At 38.0% G+C, this 21,886-nt stretch overlaps 1 long non-coding RNA gene across 12 annotated transcripts in view; it reads right to left on the bottom strand.

Annotated features, from left to right (window-relative positions):
• Nucleotides 1–21,886, bottom strand: part of LOC108587907 (uncharacterized) — a 651,298-nt gene that overhangs the window by 606,576 nt on the left and 22,836 nt on the right. For 6 of the 12 annotated variants that reach the window (XR_013525367.1, XR_013525360.1, XR_013525357.1 and 3 more), the window contains exons 1-2: nucleotides 16,863–20,799; nucleotides 2,049–2,223 (exon numbers count right to left, since the gene is read on the bottom strand). The exons of 3 other annotated variants lie outside the window; for them this stretch is intronic. This is a non-coding gene — a long non-coding RNA (uncharacterized LOC108587907). Of the gene's footprint in view, nucleotides 1–2,048; nucleotides 2,224–16,862; nucleotides 20,800–21,886 lie in introns of those variants that run through there. 3 more of the 12 variants (XR_013525356.1, XR_013525361.1, XR_013525358.1) reach the window with 3 other exon arrangements.

The raw sequence follows: 21,886 nt of genomic DNA, 5'->3' as shown, positions 1-21,886 counted from the left end.
AGTACTCTTTCAGACCACAGTGGAATAAAACTGGAAATCAACTGCTAAAGGAACCCTCAAAACCATGCCAATACATGGAAATTAAATAGTCTGCTCTTGAATGTTCTCTGGGTCAACAATGAAATCAAGACGGAAATTAAAACATTCTTTGAACTGAGCAATAATAGTGATGCAACATATCAAAACCTCTGGGACACAGCAAAGGCAGTGCTAAGAGGAAAGTCCATAGCCTTAAATGCTTACATCAAAAAGTCTGAAAAGGCACAGACAATCTAAGGTCACACCTTAAAGAACTAGAGAAAAACGAACAAACCCAAACCCAGCAGAAGAAAAGAAATAACCAAGATCAGAGCAGAACTAAATGAAATTGAAACAAGAAAATACAAAAGATAAACAGAACAAAAAGCTGGTTCTTTGAAAAGATAAATAATGTTGATACACTATTAGCAAGATTAACCAACCAAAGAAGAAAGAAGATCCAAATAAGCTCAATTAGAAAGAAATGGGAGATATTAGGATCAATACCACAGATATACAAAAGATCATTCATGGCTACTATGAACACCTTTCTGTGCATAAACTAGGAAACCTAGAGGAGATGATAAATTCCTGGAACTCTACAACCTTCCTAGATTAAACAAGGAAGAAATACTCTGAACAGACCAATAACAAGCAACAAGATTGAAATGGTAATAAAAAAAAAATGGCCACACAAAAAAGTCCAGAACCAGATGGATTCACAGCTGAATTCTATCAGACATCAAAGAAGAATTGGTACCAATCCTACTGACACTATTCCATAGACAGAGAAAGAGGGAATCCTCCCTAAATCATTCTATGAAGCCAGTATCACCTGATTACCAAAACCAAGAAAGGACATAACAAAAAAAGAAAACTACAGACCAATATCCATGAAGAATATACATGCAAAAAATCCTTAACAAAATACTAGCTAACCAAATCCAACAGCATATCAAAAAGATAATCCATCATGATCAAGTGAGCTCCATACCAGGGATGCAGGGACACTTTAACACACCAAGTCAATAAATGTGATATATCACATAAACAGAATTAAAAACAAAAATCACATGATCATCTCAACAGCCACAGAAAAAGCATTTGACAAAATCCAGCATCCCTTTATGATTAAAACCCTCAACAAAACTGGCATACAAGAGACATAGCTTAATGTAATAAAAGGGATCTATGACAAACCCACAGCCAACATAATACTGAATGGGAAAAAGTTGAAAGCATTCCCCCTGAGAACTAGTACAAGACAAGGATGCCCACTCTCCCCACTTCTATTCAACATAGTACTGGAAGTCCTAGCCAGAGCCATCAAACAAGAAAAAGAAATAGAGGGCATCTTAATCAGTAAAGAGGAAGTCACACTGTTTGCTGATGATATGATCATATACCTAGAAAACCCTAAAAACTCCTCCAAAAAGCTCCTAGAACTGATAAATGAATTCAGCAAAGTTTCAGGATACAAAACCAATGAACACAAATCAGTAGCTCTGCTATAAACCAACAGTGACCAAGCTGAAGATCAAATCAAGAACCCAACCTCTTCTACAATAACAGCAAAAAATAAATAAATAAATAAAATACTTAGAAATATACCTAATAGAAAAGGTGAAAGACCTCTGCAAGGAAAACTACAAAATGCTGCTGAAAGAAACCACAGATGACACAAACAAATGGTAACACATTCCTTGCTCATGGATGGGTGGAATCAATATTGTGAAAATGAGTATACTGACAAAAACAATCTACAAATTGAATGTAATTCCCATTAAAATACCATCACTCTTCACAGAACTACAAAAAGCAATCCTAAAATTCACATGGAACCAAAAGAGAGCCGTACAGCCAAACCAAGACTAAGCAAAAAGAACAAATCTGGAGTCATTACTACATAACCTGACTTGAAATTATGCTGCAAGGCTTCAGTCACCAAAACAGCATGGTACTGGTATAAAAACAGACATGTAGACCAATGCAACAAAATAGAGAACCCAGAAATAAAGCCAAATACTTACAGTCAACTGATCTTCGACAAAGCAAACAAAAGCATAAAGTGAAGAAAGGACACCCAATTCAACAAATGGTACTGGAATACTTGGCAAGCCACATGTAGAAGAATGAAACTGGATCCTCTTCTCTCGTCTTATACAAAAATCAACTCAAGATGGATCAAAGACTTAAATCTGAGATCTGAAATTATAAAAATTGTAGATGGTAACATTAGAGACACCCTCCTAGATAGTGGCTTAGGCAAAGACTTCATGACCAGGAATTCAAAAGCAAATGCAACAATAACCATGATAAATAGATGGACATAATTAAACTAAAAAGCTTCCACATAGCAAAAGAAATAATCAGCAGAGTAAACAGACAACCCACAGAGTGGGAGAAAATCTTTACAATCTATACATTTGACAAAGGACAATAACCAGAATCTACAAAGAACTCAAATAAAATTAGCAAGAAAAAAAAACACATAATCCCATCAAAGAGTAGGTTAAGGATGTGAATAGACAATTCTCAAAAGAAGATATAAAAATGGCCAAAAGCATCTGAGAAAAATGCTCAACATCACTAACAATCACGGAATTGCAAATCAAAACTACAATGCAATACCACCTTATTCCTGCAAGAATGGCATAACCAAAACAGAGAAAAAATCATAGATGTGTTGGCAGGGATCTGGTGAAAAGGGAACACTTTTACACTGCTGGTAGGAATGTAAACTAGTACAACCACTATGGAAACAGTATGGAGATTCCTTAAAAAACTAAAAGTAGAACTACCACTTGATCCAGTAATCCCCCTTAGTGGGTATCAACCCAGAGGAAGAGAAATCATTTATGAAAAAGATACTTGCACACACGTTTATAGCAGCACGATTGCAATTGGAAAAATAGGGAGTGCCCATCAATCAACAAGTGCATAAATAAATGTGGTAATATATACACACTGTGGAATACTACCCAGCCATAAAAAGGAATAAAATAATGGCATTCACAGTCACCTGGATAGAATTGGAAACCATTATTCTGAGTGAAGTAACTCAGGAATGGAAAATCAAACATTATCATGCTCTTAATCATAAGTGGGAGCTAAGTTATGAGGATGTAAAGGCAAAAGAATGATATAAAGGACTTTGGGGACTTGGAAGAAAAGGGTGAAGGGGGATGAGGGATAAAGATTGCAAACTGGGTACAGCGTGTACTGTTCCAGTGATGGATTAACCAAAATCTTAAAAATCACCACTAAAGAACTTATTCATCTTAAACAAATACGACCTGTTCCCCAAAAACTTAGGGAAAGAAAAAATTTTAATTTTAATTTTAAAAAATCCTGATTTCATTTATTTTGCTATCTAGACTTTTTATTTTAATTTTTTTATTTTGTTCTGTTTCCAAAATGGGTCCTAGTCCCACACCCTGGAGCCCCAGATCATCTGTCTATTTTGTTCACCCACAACTATTTTTTATTTCTTTTAGTTTACAAATAACACTGTATAAACATGCATGGCAGTCCCCTTGTTCTTCTTCATGAAAATTGAAGTGTGTAGGACTATTAGCTTATCTGAAACATAAGCCAGAATCACAAGGAAAGCATTTTCCTAGATTTTTCCAACTAAAGGGATTTAGTATCCAGGACAAGGAGCATACCAAACACTTACCTGATGTGGCAATGAAATATCTCAGGCTATTTGAAATCAGGAAGGGGCTTTTGCTACACTTCAACCCTTGTGATACTTTTTATCTCTCTCAGTCTTAGATCTAACGCAAAGAACAAGCTCAAGGTCAGGTGTGGTGGCTCAAACCTGTAACCCCAGCACTTTGGGAGGCCAAGACAGGCAGATCACTTGAGGTCAGGAATTTGATACCAGCCTGGCCAGCATGGTGAAACCCCATCTCTACTAAAAATACAAAAAAAAAATAATAGCTGGATCTGGTGGCACCTGTCTGTAATCCCAACTACTCAGGAGGCTGATGCAGGAAAACTGCTTGAGCCTGGAAGGCAGAGGTTGCATTGAGCCAAGATTACACCACTGCACTCCAGCACGGGGAGTGCAGTCTCAAAAAAAAGTGGGGGGCCAGTTCAGCAAACCTCCAAATAATTATTTCATGGGAGTGTGTGAAAGCTTGCTTTGACATCCAAAAGGAAAAATGCAGGACAAGGGAAGTGTTGTCAGGTCACAAGAGAAAAATTCTTGAAGCCTATACTAATAGAAAGAGATAAGTTGTTTGAAGAAACCATGTAATTGGCCAGGCGCAGTGGCTCACGCCTGTAATCCCAGCACTTTGGGAGGCCAAAATGGGTGGATCACTTGAGGTCAGGAGTTCAAGACCAGCCTGGCCAACCCAATCTCTACTAAAACTACAATAATTAGCAGAGCGTGGTGACAAGCACTTGTAATCCCAGCTACTTGGGAAGCTGAGGCAAGAGAATCACTTGAACCCAGGAGATGGAGGTTGCAAGGAGCTGATATCATGCCACTGCACTCCAGCCTGGGCAAAAAGAAAAGAGAAAAGAAATGAAACCATGTAATGTTTACATGTTGAACACTATATTAATCCATTTAAGCTGCCATAGACTGGGTTGCATGCCAGCTACAAAGATTTATTTCTCATGGTTCTGAAGGCTGGGAAGTACAAGATCAAGATGATGGCAGATTCAGCATCTGGTGACGATCCATTTCCTGGTTCACAGATGATACCTTCTTACTATGTCCTCACATGATGGAAGGACACAAGGCAGCTTTCTGGGGTCTCTTTTATAAGAGCACTAATCCCACTCATGACAGCCCTGTCCTCATGACCTAATCCCCTCCCAAAGGCTTAACCTTCTAATAGTATCACACTGATGATGAGGTTTCAGTGCATGCATCTGGGGACAGATAGAGACATTCAGGCCACAGCAACCACCTCTGACAGTACTGTTTCACCTCACTTTCTACATGATAAGTATCTATATAAATTTATTCCCTGGATTCCTATTAATAGTCATTTTGTATATCAGGGACATATCAGCTGTGAAGAAATAGCTTGCATGCAGTCACCTTTTGACTCCTATTATGCATAATGCCATTTAGCTACAAACAGAGCTTTTGTTAAAACACGAAAGTTCTGTACAAAGCATGTAATTGAAAGAGAAAAAGAGTAAACCAAAATAGCTTTCAAAGACTATAGCCTTAGAGAAAAATATCACTGGGCATCTCAGAATTTCCATAGCATTCATTTCACAAGAACTATTCAACCACCAACCTCCTGTCTCCTCTGCACCACCACATAAACCCTTCATTCTTGGCCTACATTTCACTGAAAGTGTTACCTATAGTAATCTTGCCACAAGCTGAGAAAGGAAGCAGTGTACTCCAAATTCATGTCATTATTTCAATCACCTAAGTGTGATTTTTATGTTTTAAATATTAAACATGCTAGGCTGGATACAGTGGCTCATGCCTGTAATCCCAGCACTTTGGGAGGCTGAGGTGGGTGGCTCATGAGGCCAAGAGATCGAGACCAGCCTGGCCAACATGGTGAAATCCTGTCTCTACTAAAAATGCAAAAATTATAGGTGGCACACCTGTAGTTCCAGCTACTCAGGAGGCTGAGGCAGGAGAATCCCTTGAGCCTAGAAGGCAGAGGTTGCAGTGAGCCAAGATCATGCCATTGCACTCCAGCCTGGTGACAGAACGAGACTCCATCTCAAAAAAAAACGAAAAATGCTAAATGGTCAAAAAAAAGGGGGGAGACAATGCATTACATTATACTTTTTAAATATGCAAACCCAACCACTCAATTATACCTATGCTTTAACTGCAACTTAGAACACTAAAATTATCCTTCATTTGTCACACGCTGCTGAAGGGTTTTGTTTTGTTTTGTTTCTCCTTTGCTGCATTTTTTTAAGACGTACACAGAGGAAGTTTTCTGGCTCCGTTATTATCTCATGGAATAGTAGGGACTTCTTGTTTTGTTTTGTTTCTTCAGAACACCCATGCCTGCTTTTATAGAAGTCACATAAATAAACAATACCTAGTCTCGCTGAAAAATGATGGAAACTTTGTCAGCAGAACTTCATGAAAAAAATTCTCTGTTGTTTAGAAAATAAATCATGATTTAAAAGGATAGGCAGGGTCTGTGAAGAAACCCAGTCACTTAGATTCCTGCACAGACGTAAGGTTTGCCCACCTCAGCCCCTGTAGGACTGATTCACACAGACCACAATGCTAGCCCTCTCTCACCAAGCTTTCGTACCAAGCTTTTGTTCTTGTCTCCCTTTCTCTTTGTCATTTTACCTCCACAAAGTTAAAATTCTTTGTCTGTATAATCCTGAGTCAAAGATTCAGTAGAAGAAGTAGTATGACCACATTTAGTATAACAAGGGAGTTTGTAAAAAAGAAATAAACTATAAGATCCACTGGGCCGGGCGCGGTGGCTCACACCTGTAATCCCAGCACTTTGGAAGAGGCCAAATTGGGCGGTTCACGAGGTCAAGAGTTTGAGACCATCCTGGACAACATGGTGAAACCCTGTCTCTACTAAAAATACAAAAAAAATAGCTTGGGGTGGTGGCAAGCACCTGCAGTCCCAGCTACTTGGTAGGCTGAGGCAGGAGAATCACTTGTACTGAGGAAGCAGAGGTTACAACGAGCGTAGATCATGCCACTGCACTCCAGCCTGGCAACAGAGAGAGACTCCATTGGAAAAAAAAAAATCCACTAAGAATTTATTATGACAGGGAAAGAATATGTATTTTTTACTAAGTTACACAAACTCTCTCAGGGGTGTACTAAAACCCATATAACACCATTGACTAGACACTTTTCTTGACATCTTAAAACTTGCTAATGATCAAGTTCCAAGATGTCAAGAAAGGTGATTAGAACGTATGGGGAAGTGTAATCGGTAATCATTGGGATAGAACTTCATTTTCAGGTGTATTGTTGGGCCATAATTCTTGTTTCAGAGAGTATAAAGCAGACCACTTTCCCTGTCCCAGTTGGTAATTTGAAGAAACAGTTCTGACTAAAAAATGAGGAGGATTGACGAGGTGTTTTTGACACCTGTGCTCAGTCCATCCCTCCTGCTTCCTCCAGACTTTTGGCTCTGTTCATACGCAGTGCTGAGATAACAGAAGATCTGCATGGCTGAGTGGGACTTCCTGGTCATGTTGCTTGAGATATCTGAGTGCAGGGATGAGTAAGCCCTGTAAACAGCCTAAGAAACCTTCAGTGTTTATAGTTCCCTGCTGCTCTAATTTAACATTTGAGATAAATTAACTGACACATAGAATAAAATCAGATACCTTTTCTCTTATAATTGGTAGAGATTACATGTCTGAGAACTCAGTATCTAGCCCAAAGCCCAATACATGCTAAAGCAAAACGGTGAACAATTTAGTAAACGAACATGCAAAAGCTAGGTAACCAGTTACCTAGAGAAAAGTATTCACCTTAGCAAAGTTTACTGTCCAGGGAGTTTTTGCTGTGGCCATATAAAGAACGTGTTACAGTTAGTGAGGACTATGTACTAAGGCTTCGTGACAGGCTCTGTTATTGTCTGGCAAAGAGGATTCTGCCATTTAGAATACAAAGGCATACAATGTAAACTAATTTATGAATCTATTCTCTTTATTTAGTGCAGTTTTCTTCCTGTCAATTGAAAAGTCATTTTCTACACTGTAACAACTTCAAAAACAAACACATCATACTATTCCTTTTGCATTAAGAAATCTTCAAAGTTATATTTCAGAATATGAATTAGATTGCTAGAAATACATTCTCTCTCTCTCAATACACATATGGATATTTAAAGTAGTTATAATATTTTAGACATTTAAAATTATTTTCACCTTAAGTAAACTCAAAAATTTTCCCTATTAATATGAAGAAAATGCAAGAGTATCTAGTTTCTGTCTCTGCTATTTATGTAGTCATCTATATGATTCCAGCATACAATTTGTACTACTAGATTATTAGGGTCCTTTCACTGTATGCTGCACAGGAGAAAAAAATGAGGCTCCCTGAAAAGGAACTGTTTACAAGGTGGCTGTTATGGACTGAAATGTGTCCCTCACAAAATTCCTATGTTGAAATCCTAACCCCCAATGTGACTATAATTGGAGATAGAGCATTTAGGAAGGTAATTATGGTGAAATGAGATCATAATGGTGGGATCCTAATCTGACAGGACTGGAGTCCTTTTAATAAGAGGAAGGAACACCAAAGCTCTCCCTCTCTCTCCTCGGGAGCACAGAAGAAAGGCCACGTGAGGACATAGCAAGTCAGCAGCCTTCTGACTCACCAGAAACCAACCCTGCTAACACCTCAATCTTGAACTTCTAGTCTCCAAAACTGGAGAAAATCAATGTGTTGTTTAAGCCACTCAGGGTGTGATATTTTGTTACAACAGCCAATGCTAAAGAATACACTACCCAATGCATGCCTTGGAGCTGGGAAAGAATGAAACTGTTTTCATTACACATTCCTGTAAAGAGAACTATGATGTATCATGTGGTATAAGGAATGGGATCTTAGACGCATTGTTTCTATTTACAGCAGAATCTCCTCAAAAATAACACAGGAGCGAGACATGGTCTCTTACTCTAAAGGCAGGTATTCTGTTTATGTAAGGAAGGAACTAGAATAAAAGTAGGCTACAGTATCTAGTTTGTGTTGACTTCAATACTTGTTAATAAAGCAGAAAGTCACACAACTAAGGTGAAAATTCCCAAGTGTACAAAGCCAGAGCCAGAAAATGAGTCAGACATGATGTTATTTACTTGTTCTAAGTGAGGAAATTGTTCATGGGTTTAAAAAGACATGTTTGATGTTTCTGCTGTTTTTACTGTTGAAAGCATAAGAAACAGCAGGAACTAGAATTCAACAAGACCTCACAAATTTAGGCCTTGATGACTACACTGATGCTAAGAAAAACTCATCTTCCCAAAATAGGTGATAATACTCTTTCTCTCCCAAGGTAATAATCCCTTGTTGAGACATACTATGACTGTAAACTACATGCAATGTGGCTATCCTTTTTGCCTATGTACCAGATTTTGTTAAGTACACACAGTATTTTGTATGTTTATAGTTATATTTTAGCCTTATTTAGTATTCAAACAATTGGACAATTTCACAAAAACTTAGATTTCTACCTTTTCTTTAAAAACGAAAATACCTGGCAAGTATTGCTAGAGCTGAGCAGCAACTCTTCTCTATTTGGGAACCTCAGTTCCCCATAAACTCAAGTAAGGCCATTCTACTAATATTTGTTACCTTCCTATCTCTTCCAGACTTTTTGTATATAACTGCAGCTTTAATTTTGGAAGGTTGTCCACCATGGCATACATTAACCTGTGTAATAAACCTGTACATCCTGCACATGTACCTCAGAACTTAAAAATACACACACACACATACACATACAGAGAGAGAGAGACATTTCCAGTATCTGTGTCCTGTTCTTCCTTTCCCATCAATACTTCTATTCCTATAAAGCAATCTAACTGTAGACTGCAGCATTGGGAATGACAACGGGAGAAAGGAAGGGAGGAAGAAGAACTAACGCTCATAAATTTGACCTTGGAAAGTGTAACCCATGCAAGAAAACTCAACCTTTAGAGTGAAAGACAGGAAGATGTGCGGCAATGCACATTTTTATTTTAAATTTTTAAATACTCGGTATATGTTATATATACTCTGTATACATATTCAGTGTCAGAGAATGGGATATAGGGTTAGAAGAACATACCATCTTATTTATCAAAGTTATATCAGATTTAACTTCTTCTAGATTCTGGGGTATGGGCTAGGAAATATACATCTCAACCTACCACCCAGTTCTAGATTGAAGGGTATTCAGCAGCACCCAAGCTGATGACACTGAGTGAGGCCAAAGGTCCAAATGCCAAATCTGCATAGGTCATCCATCTCTTTTAACGTGAGAATAAATAAATGAAAAGGTAAAGAGGGAGAAATGCTAGTGGGGCTCACAGAAATAAATGCAGAAATGTAGAAAAGGGATATTATCCCAAAGATTCTGAACACATACAAAAATAACTTAGCACATAAAGAGAAGAAACGTCTGTAAGTGGTTAGCATTTTTAAAAAGACTCAAGATCATATACATCTAGATTGGTGTGCAACCATCAACACCATCCATCTCTAGAACTTTTTTCATCTTTCTTAACTGAAACTCTGTACATAAAACAATAACTCTCTATTCCCTCCTCCCCAACCCCTGGCAGCCATTCTGTCTCCTTGAATTTCACTACTGTAGGTGATAAGGGAGTGGGGCAGGGAAGTGCTGGGTAGAGAAGGCAAATCAGAAAGAGCTTGGCAAAACAGGCACACCTGTGCTTCGGGAGTCACAGACACCCATTTCTAGATGCTGCCACGGGGCCTGAGCCCAAAAAAACACGTCACCTGGGCCTCTGCAACTGCCTAACTGGATGCTTCTGCTAGGGGTCTGAGCTGTGGGACCACCAAGCAGACAAGCCACACCCCTGTCAGACATCCCTCAAGGAGAATCAGGGAACTCTCCCGTTTCATAGGTACCTCATACAAGTAGAATCATATTTGTTCTTTTGTGACTGGCATACACACACACACACACGTTTGTCTGTTTTTGAGATGGAGTCTTGCTCTGTTGCCAGGCTGGAGTGCAGTGGCGCAAACTTAGCTCACTGCAATCTCCACCTCCCAGGTTCAAGTGATTCTTCTGCCTCAGCCTCCTGAGTAGCTGGGATTACAGGCGTGTGCCACCACACCCGGCTAATATTTTGTATTTTAGTAGAGACAGGGTTTCACCATGTTGGCCAGGATGGTCTTGATCTCCTGACCTCATGATGTACCCACCTCAGACTTCCAAAGTGCTGGGATTACAGGCGTGAGCCACCACTCTTGGCTGAATTTTTATAACTCAACTAAAAGCAATCTGGTTGAAAAACAGGAAAAGTATTTAAAAAGACATTTCTTCAAAAAAGACAGACAACCAATAAGCATGTGAAAAAGATTCTCGTCATTAGTCATAGAGAAAATGCAAATCAAAACAATGAGATAATGTCTTACACTCATTAAAATGGCTATTACCCAATACAAAAACAAACAAACCAAAAAAATTAACCCACAAAATAACAAGTTTTGGTGAGAATATAGAGTAACTGGAAACCTCGTGCACTGCTGTTAGGATTATAAAATGATATAGCCACTGTAGAAAACACTATGGTGCTTCATCAAAATGTAAAAAAAGGGATTATCATATAACCCAGTAACTATACATAAAAGAAGAGAAAGCAGGATCTCAAAGTGATAAATGTACACCAGTACTCACAACATTATTCACAATACTTCAAATGTATAACCTACTCAAGTGCCCATCAGTGGATGAATGGACAAACAAATTGTGAAATATATATGTGTGTCAGTCCATTCTCATGCTGCTAATAAAGACATACCCAAAACTGGGTAATTTATCAAGGAAAGATGTTTAATTGATCAAAGTTCAGTGTGGCTAGGGAGGCCTCAGGAAACTCACAATCATGGTGAAAGGGGAAGCAACCACATCCTTCTTCACATGCCAGCAGTAGGAAGTGCTGAGCAAAGGGGGACAAGCCTGTTATAAAACCATCAGACCTTATGAGAACTCACTCACTATAATGACAACCGCAGCAATGGGGCTAATCGCCCCCATGATTCAATTACCTCCCACCAACTCCCACCCCCAACAGGTAGGGATTATGGGAACTAAAATTCAAGATAAGATTTGGGTGGGGACACAGCCAAACCCTATCAACATGCAACAGAATAATATTCAGCCTGAAAAAGAACAAAAATTCTGTCATGCGCTGCAATATAAATGAAGCTTGAGGACATCAGTCTAAGTGAAATAGCCTAGTCACAAGACAAATGTTGTAAAATCACACTTAAATGAGCCACTTAGAGTCATCAAAATCATAAAGTCAGAAAGTGGAATGGTGGATCCCGGGGGTAGGGGAAGTAAGGAGTTATTGCTGAATGGGTATGGAGTTTCAGTTTTACAAAATGGAATGAATCCTGGAGATATGGGGATGGTGGTGATGGTTATACAACAATTTGAATGTACCTAATGACACTGAACTGTAGACTTTAAAAAATGGTTGTGATCAGTTTTATGTTATGAATATTTTATCATAATTTAAAAATTAGAAAAAAAGCTGATACTGGAAATAGTATATAGATAAGCTGCTGTTATAGGGAAAAAAGGGATCTGGAATGCAGATGACAAACACAAAATAATCCCATGATGTGTGGAAAGCATTGCTCCTGGCACCTACCAAGGGCTCAAGAAAAGGCAGCCATGATTGTATTGGGGAAGGGAGGCATAAGAAGGTCTCTGTGATGTGGAAGAAATACGTTAATACACAGGGAGAAGAAGTGAAGGTCCTATGACCCTGAGCCTTCTAAGAACTAGATTATTCAAAAAGGGTCACCATACTCCTGGCCAAGCCAATTCAAATAAAATAAATGAACCACAATAATTTTATTGGCAAGGATTTTTTAAAAATCCAAAACATAGGCCAAAAAAAATAAATGAAAGAAGTTACCTAAAAAGAAAAAAGCGTTTTCCTATTTGTATTTTTTCTACTATACTAAATACTACAAGACAATAGGACAACATGCACTGTATTTAATGATCATTCCTTTCACAAAATACTGAAAAATTAACTCTACCCAACCAAGAAAGAATCAAAACTGAGAACTCAAGAACGAAAAATTAAAGTTAGGAATAAAATAAAAACTTTAAAAAGGAATGCCTGAGATGAAAGGTTTTGAAAAACACCTACAACAGTTAATCTTGTGTGTCATTTAACTGAGCTGAGGGGTACCAGATAGCTGGTACAACATGATTTCTAGGTGTATCTGTGAGTGAGTTTCTGGATGAGATTAGCATTAGAATCAGTGGACTGAGTAAAAAGGATCCATCCCTGGCAATATGGGTGGGCACCATCCAAATCAGTGGGGGCCTGAATAGAACAATAAGGCACAGGAAGGGTGGGATTCCCTTTTTCCCGAGCTGGGACATCCATCTTCCTCTGCCCTCAGACATGGAGTTTCTGGTTCTCAGATCTTGGGACTAGGACTGAATTACACTACTTATTTTTCTATTTCTCCAGCTTGCAAACGGCAGATCATGGGACTTCTGAGCCTGCATAATCACATGAACCAATTCCCATAATAAATCTCCTATCTATCTATCTATCTATCTATCTATATCTGTCTGTCTATGTATCTCTCCATCCATCTATCTGTATCTAACTGTATTATCTATATCTGTATATCTGTACTCTCTTGGTTCTGTTTCTCTGGAGAACCCTGACTAATAAAACACCTGCTCACAAAAGTCCTGTACCAAAACTGACTGAATTAACAACATTAAGGAATCTAAAAATGGAGAGTAAGTTGATGCCCTCTTCCCTAATGGCTCCTTCATCAAGATTTAAAGCAAAATAAGACATCACGACTGCTGTTTCTTATTATTGTTATCTTGTTACTGAATGCAAACGTTTCCTCTAGAGGGGTCTATTCCCCCACAGAAGTTTACCACAAGATTCAAATTCAAATCAGAGAGGAGGTCTAATGGCGCAGGTAGAGGATCAAACACAGGAGTGTATCATTATTCTCTCCATCCATGTGTGGGTTTGAAATTTTGCATAATAAAAAGTTTAAAAATACATATTTTTTATATATTTGTCTAAAGCTCTAAAGAGGTATATAACTTTTAACCACCCTAAATTAATTTCATTTTCCCAAAATTAAAAAAAGTAAAAGCTGAAATTAAGAAATCTTTAAGTACAGGAATGTCTCTGTGAAAGTTCCAAAATATTTTACTAATAAAATCAGATTTAAATCAAAAGGACTCTTCTTAAAATAACCAAAGAAAACTTCGCAAAGTGAAGGTAGCCAATTTGGCCTTCCAGGTAAGAAAATGCAGGTGAATTGCATTGATTTCTTTTTCCTAAATTGTAAGTGTTATGATTACTTAGTAAAGAAAAGAAACTTTAAAAATTATGTTTAAAAAAATAAATTATACTTAAGAAAAAAATTCTGGAAGGAAATTTAAAACACAACTTTTAAAATCAGATTTTGTTGAATAATGGAATTATTAATATTTCTCAATTTCTATTTTCCAGATTTCCCTTAATAAGAATTATAAAATTGAAAATGAATAAATTATTTTAATATCTGAGCTTGCTTTTTCTTATAGCTCTCTTGGCTATATTGGAGAGAAATGACTTTTCAGTGAAAATAATATTGTCTTTTGTTATTTATTCATAGCCTGTCTTATTAAAAATAAATATATTCTCTTTGAAAGTCAGTACTTAAATAAAACAAACTGGGTATGAAATACATTATTATCAACCTAACTTTTTAAATCCAAAAACTTTACAAAAGCAACTAAGAGTCATAAAATGACAATAGCATAAATTGATCAGGTTGATTTTTACGGATCAAACTTTAAAGTACCATAAGCCACAGAGGTTTATTTTCTGTATTTCTGTTTTATTATTTTAGTGCCAGTTTATTATTGAACCTGTAGTCTCCTTACTCTTTAAAAGCTCTCACCAAAAAAAAACCCAATGCATTTATTTTATAATGAGAAGTACTCAATCTCTAGTCAAACCACCAGAATCAAAACCTCCATTTTTTACAAGGCATACTATCATTTTACCATTTTACTTGATAAACTATCTGCTTTATGATTTGCCTCAAACTTCAAGCTATTTTCCTGTTACACACTTTTTAATCTCATCACTGCTTCTCCTTGCAATTATTTCTTGTGCTGTTGTAATTTTCAATTGGTCTTTTTTAATTCCACTTTATGTGTGAGTTGATAGCATACCTGACCTTTAAGGCGTCTATCCATTTTGCAGTAAACTCTGGCACCTGCACTTCTCCTGACTTCCCTTCCCAGGATGTATTTATTCTTACTTCTTACATCCCTCCACATTTTGCTCTAAAATAATTTATCATCCCTGTTGTCCTCAGGAATAACTTTTGTTCTAATTGCAAAGCTAAATAAATTGGACTCCTTCACTGTCTCTTTGGAAAATTGTCTCTCAGTTGAACATTCTAATTATGGCCTAGACAGCTCCTAAAAAGTAAGGCCAGAACCACTCCATTTCAAGAATGTTCAGAGTATTGTGAACACAAAGAAAATCCTTTTTATGTATAAACAAAACTTTGGCTAAGTTTTCACCTATAACATGTTTCCATGAGTGTTCAATTATTATTTTTTTGAGACAGAGTCTTACTTTGTTGCCCAGACTGGAGTACAGTGGTATGATCTTGGCTCCCTGAAGCCTCTCAGGCAATCCTCACACCTCAGCCTCAACTGGGACCACGGGTGCATGCCTCCATGCCTGGCTAAATTTTGTATTTTTAGTAGAGATGTTGCCCAGGCTGGTCTTGAACTCCTGGGCTCAAGTGATCTGCCCACCTTGGCCTCCACAAGTATATATAAGGGTAAGCCACCATGCTGGGCTATGTTAAAATATTTTGACTATCAGTACTGCTCTCCTCAAAACAATAGAAGACTGAATATACAAAGAGACAATGGCCAAACCACACATAAATACAGAACTCTGACCCACTATCTGCAGCAGTCAGCCCAGAAAGCAAATCTACTCTCTACAAGTCAGATCTGCAGAAAGTCAGATTGCTGTCTCTAGCAACCAGTCCAGGAGGCCAAACAATAGCCCCTGTAACAATTGGCTCCAAATAGCCAGTCCTTGATTAATAACAGCTACCCTAATTTTTGCACCCCCCCCATAACCAACTTAGAAGCAACCAGAGAAACCCAAATATAAAGCCCTAACTAATCACATAGGATTCTCCCTCCTCCAGCTTCCTAGTGCCAACAGCCTCCAGTCAGGACATTCCAGGCCTTCCCTCTCACACTATAAAGCTTTCCCCTCACCTGCCTGCCTTCAACTCTCTATCAAATCTAAGTGATGGTGGCTGACTCCCTCGCTGGAGCAAGCACTGCATAAATAATCCCTGCTTGCTCTCATTTGGGTGGCCCTTATGTACAACCACACTTTTAGCCTTTAAAGACTCTGACAGAGCTTAACTTTTAGATATGCTAACAGGGCTAAAATGTCCATTTTATTTTTTAGTTTATTATTACTAGAGATTTAAGGCTTAAACTTCTAAATGTGTTCTACATCTGTTCCATTAAAATCACACTATACTGGCTTTGTACTTAATATAATTATTTGCCTTTTTATCTGAGGACTGCTGTTTTATAAATGCATTTATTGAGTGCTTGTTCTGTGTTAGACATTGGGGAGTACATAGCTTAACAGACATGGTATTAACTAGGTATTCACAGTCTCGTGCAGAGAGGACACTGCCATAACTTTGTAATCCATCATTTATTTCACTGAGTATAGGATCATCACCTTTTGCTCTTACATGGCAAATTTAGTAGAAGGTGGTAGGTGAATTTTCTGTCTAATAGGGAAAGAATGAGTTTTCTCCTCAGGTTTCTACCAGCTCCCACCAGGAGAAGTGGTTCAGGAAGATAAAGTAGTGTAGCATTCCTGACAACTGAGAACCCCACTGAAATGGTTCTGGTTTCCAGAAATAGTAGTCAGATAGCTAAGCTGAAAGGGAACAGATCACCAGGTGTTTAATGGAAACACAGAACTCTCCATCCTCACCAGGAAGCTTCATTTTTATTCTAGCCAAATATAGGGCTTCCCTTTGGGCCACTAACAAAGTCTCTGACAGCAGGGCCTATATATCAAAGCTCAGAATTGGTTTAAAGAACAGGAGGAAAACCATTTTGTACCTGTAACTTTTCTCATCTCACTGGCAGACAGTGCTGGCTATTTCTCAAGGGAATCGTCTTCTCTACCGTGGTTCAGCCAGCCCTTCCTCAGGTTATTCTGAAGAGAACAGGAACTCCCACAGATATCAGTGACATGAGGACTTAGCCAAGGTGTTTTCATTCCTGTTGAAGACACTCAGACTTATGACTTCCAATTTAGAACAAGAATTATTTGTTCCTAATTTACAAGAGAAAAACAACCCTGTTAAAAGGTGGGAAAAGGACATGACAGCCACTTTTCAAAAGAAGACATTTATGCGGCGAACAAACACTAAAGAAAAGCTCAACATCATTGATCATTACAGAAATGCAAATCAAAACTGCAATGAGATACCGTCTCACACTAGTCAGCATGGATATTATTAAAATTCAAAAAATAAATGCTGGTGACATTGCAGAGAAAAAGGAACACTTATATACTTTGGTGGGAGTGTAAAGTAGTTCAACCATTGTGGAAAGCAGTATGGTGATTCCTCAAAGACCTAAAAGCAGAATAACCACTCAACTCAGGAATCCCAAAACTGGATCTACACCCAGAGGAATGTAAATCACTCTATCATAAAGACACATGCACACTTAACTTCATTGCAGCACTATTCACAATAGCAAAGACATGGAATCAACATAAATGCCCACTGATGACTTAATCAAGGAAATACGGTACACATATATCATGGAATACTATGCAGCCATAAAGAAGAATGAGATCATGTCTTTTATGGGAATATGGATGGAGCCAGAGATCATAATACTCAGCAAACTAATACAGAAACAGAAAACCAAATACTGCATGTTCTCACTCATAAGTGAGAGCTAAATGATAAGAACTTATGAACACAGAGAAGGAAACAACAGACACTGGAGTCCACTTAAAGGTGGAGGGTGGAGGAGGGAGAGGAGCAGAAAAGGTAACTATTCGGTACTCGGCTTAATGCTTGGGTAATTAAATAATCTGTACACAAATGCTGTGGCACAAGTTTACCTATGTAATAAACGTTCACATGTACCCCTGAACCTAAAATAAAAGTTAAAATAAAGAAATCTTTGTTCTTCCATACCCCACCTTAACTATTCCACCATTTGTGAGAAAGGACTATTTCTCCACATAAATCTCCATATTTATATATATGGTTGGGAAGAGTGCAATAGCAGCCTCCAGGCAGGGGTATCCTAGAATGAGCAGCATGACAGTGAGGTTGAACCAGTCTTGAAAAAAAATAAATAAGTCATGACAATTAAGAGGAAAAGTGATGTGGCAAAGTAGCATGCAGTTCAAAATCAGGGTTCTGTCAGGAGTTCTGATAGAACAGAACTACTAACTAGCCTGTGTGCTCCATGCCCTCATTTGTTTTGGTTTCCCTTTAACCTGTCTAGAATGTGAAACTCCCTACTTGGGATGGCTGCTAATGAAAATTGTTCAGCCTTCTCATCACGAATTATGTGGGAATTTTTCTTCCTTCAAAAACTACACTTCCAGGGGCGTATACTCCTGGCTGCCTAGTTGAAAAGGAACATTTGTAAATCTTAGTTACAAGGCCCAGAATGAGCATTCAATAATATGCTAATTTCAGGCCCCAAACTTCTGTGTGCTTTTCAAGTCAGGGCATAAAACTCAAACCAGAGTCAGATTCTAAAATGAAAATGTTATACAAACCCCAACAGCTTCTGTGGGGCTATTTGAAGGTATATCTGTAGAGATCACTTAAGCGAAAGAAGGGTTTTCTAATCATTAACATAGGGTTGGAGGATTGATTCAGGGATTTTTTTTTTCTTTTTGTCTTTCTGCATGAATGAAGGTCTCCTCTATCTTTGATGACCCCTGGGAAGAATGTGGCAGGTGCCCTCAGAGATTCTTCATCAAGTCCTTTACCTACCTACCTCGCAGTAGTTTCCTATTAGCTCAGGCTTGCACTGAGACTATATGTTCATGCTTCCAAACTGTAAAAATTAGGTCATGGATTGTGTTTAAGATGATACATTTACACATACACATGAATCCTAATTTGAAGGATTTAATTACACATTCTGTATACCTGTAAACTGAACCAGAACAAGATATTCATGATCCCTGCACAAGAAAACAAAGAAATCTATCTTCAAGTCACTTACAATCTCATATAAAGTGTGATTTCTAACCCCACCACTTTAATGACTAGAAGCTGATTCAAACTTCCTTTCTACTAAACCCGCACCAAAGCATTTTATATTCTTCCAGATTCTTTATGGGCTTGTACTTGGTAATTAATCCCCCAAGTGTAATATAAAGCAAGGCAAATACAAATATCCAGGCTCCTGAAAGCAGCCAGATGTGCACGTGACCCAGGCAAACAGATCAGCATCTAGAACCTGATTGGAAAACAGGGGAAAGGGATGGGTGGGAGGAGGAAGGAGAAAAGAAGGCTGCAAAATCAACCAAGCAACACTTCTATTTCCAGAGAAAGCAGAATTCACTGGCTAGATTAAAAATGGCCAAGACATTTTATTGCCAGCTTATTTCCACAATGTAAACATTATTAAATGAAAAGAAACAAGAAACCAATTCAGTTCCAGTGTGAATGTAAATAACAGTAATAGGCAATGCAGCAGCACACCATAGCTGACCCCCTGGGTCCCAGGCTCATAAACCTCCTCTGCTTATGATGACAAACGCTCCAGGGTATATTATACCCAGGTCCAATGAAACTGCATACAAAATTGAACACCTCCCAATCCAGTCCATGACTCTTGTTCATTCTTTGTGGATCGGAATGTATGATTAGAAGACTGCCTTCTCAGATTTTTGCTCTCATTTCAAATTCTTTCTGGAAAAGTAACTTTCTAAGCAGAAGAATGATTCTCAGTTGTTATCATCGATTGGTTCAGCAAAAAACCTGCAAAAGCCGATTCTGTCAAAAAGCATATGTTCCTTATAAATCTTCTTAGGATTATTAGAACTAATATGATAACATACTAAAATAACTCCAGTCTATAGAATAACTAGGTCAAATGGTTACTAGAATGGTTAGTAGATCAAATGTTGACTGAAAATTACAATCTCATAATTAAATCATTTGTGTTAAAAGAATAATTTTGAAACTTTGCCATAGTCCTTACACAGTTTATAATCTGGGGAGGAAACAAGACAGCAATGAGACAGGCAAGACAGCACAAACACCTCACCTGTGTCAACAGACTGCAAGTCTGTTTTCAGAGAAAAGGAAAATTTTTAAGGACAGAAATATTCAAGAAAGACATTTATGAAGGCAGCTAGGCTTTCAGCTAACCCTTGAAGAATGAAGAAGCTACAGAGAAGTGGCAGGGAAATATTCCAGCTGTGAAGAATAGCATGAGTGAGGTGCAGATCATAAAATGGTTGCACACAAGATTAACGAAGAGAAAAACCAATCACTTCCCTATATACCTGGAACAGCCAAATGAACAATATCACAATAAATTGCATTCACAAAAGCCATACTAAAAACTGCCAGGCTGGGTGCAGTGGCTCAGGCCTGTAATCCCAGCACTTTGGGAGGCCAAGGCAGGTGGAATGCCTGAACTCGGAAGGTCAAGACCAGCCTGGCCAACATTGTGAAACCCCGACTCTACTAAAAATATAAAAATTAGCTAGGCATGGCGTCAGGCGCCTGTAATCCTAGCTACTCAAGAGGTTGAGGCAGGAGAATCGCTTCAACCCAGGAGGCGGAGGTCGCAGTGAGCCAAGATCATGCCACTGCACTCCAGCCCAGGTGACAGAGTGAGAATTCATCTCCAAAAAAAAGAAAAGAAAAAAAAACTGTAAAGCACTTATAAATAAATCTTTGAGGAAAAGTGTATGATACAGATAACATCCTGAAACTAAGTTGAGAGAGAAATCCATCCTTACATAAGAAAACTAATGCCAATATTGCTGGTAATTTTCATTTTCCTTAATTTATGTATTCAATGAAAGTTCAATTAATACTTTATTTATAGAACTTTACTGAACTTGAAAACCTGATCCTAAAAGTCATGTAAAAGAAAAAAGCAATATGAATAGCAAAGCAATCTAGAAAAAGAAGAAATTAGTATTTGCTTGGTAAAATACAGCACTGTAGGACATTAAACAATGTGAGTAAAGGTTCCAGAGATGATAAATAGATCAGTGAAACAAAACAAAGTATTCAGAAGCAATCCCAGTTATTTAGAGCTGAAAATTTTAAAAGGTGGCATTTCAAAGCAGTGGGAAAGGATATACTATTCAATTTGCCCATGCTGTGGTGAAACAATTGGCTATAAATTTTTCTTTAAAAAAAGTAAGGTTAGATCCCTGCACCACATTAATAACACACATCAATCCTCAATGCTCTAAAGGACTCAATGTGAAAAACAAAATTCTGGTAGTGTGGAAAAAAGCCAGAATTGTTTATAACCTGAAAGGGAGGTGGGAACCTTTCTTAAATAAGACGCAAAGCAGAAGAGCAATAAAGGGCAAAAATGGATAAATCTGCCTCCATAAAAACTTTAATCTCTACTACAAAAGAAAAGCCTAGTCTGGAAGAAAGTGTTTGCAAAATACAACACGCACAATGCACTAATATCCAAATTTTTAAACTTCCAGACGTCTCCCTTCCCCTACCCAAATTCCCAATATAAGCATAGCCCATAAATCAGCAAGCATCTTCATTTTCTCTTCTTGTAAGAACTGGAAAAACAATCCTGAACTAGAACCAGAGCAATACAGAAGGCAGCATAGCTCAGAGAGCCCAAGAAACACGGCACTTTCAAAAATGCAGGTCAGAGGTCAGGGCAAGAGGTGTATCTCTTTTTTTTTCTTTTTTTTTTTTTTGGTGACACAGTTGTAAGAAACTGGTTAAGCTAAGCTGTGGAAACAGGCTCCATATGATACAGTTTTGTTTCAAAAACCAGATGAGGTATGGCTACAAATAAGTCATAATTTCCAACGCAGAGGAAAAGCAAAGCAACAAGATGAAATTCTGCTCTAGTCTAATAATACCCCACAGGAAACT

This window comes from Callithrix jacchus, chromosome 13 (assembly GCF_049354715.1).
Source record: "Callithrix jacchus isolate 240 chromosome 13, calJac240_pri, whole genome shotgun sequence".
Classification (NCBI taxonomy): domain Eukaryota; kingdom Metazoa; phylum Chordata; class Mammalia; order Primates; family Cebidae; genus Callithrix; species Callithrix jacchus.
The sequence above is the reverse complement of the archived record's forward strand: the minus strand, read 5'-3'. Positions and strand labels throughout refer to the sequence as shown.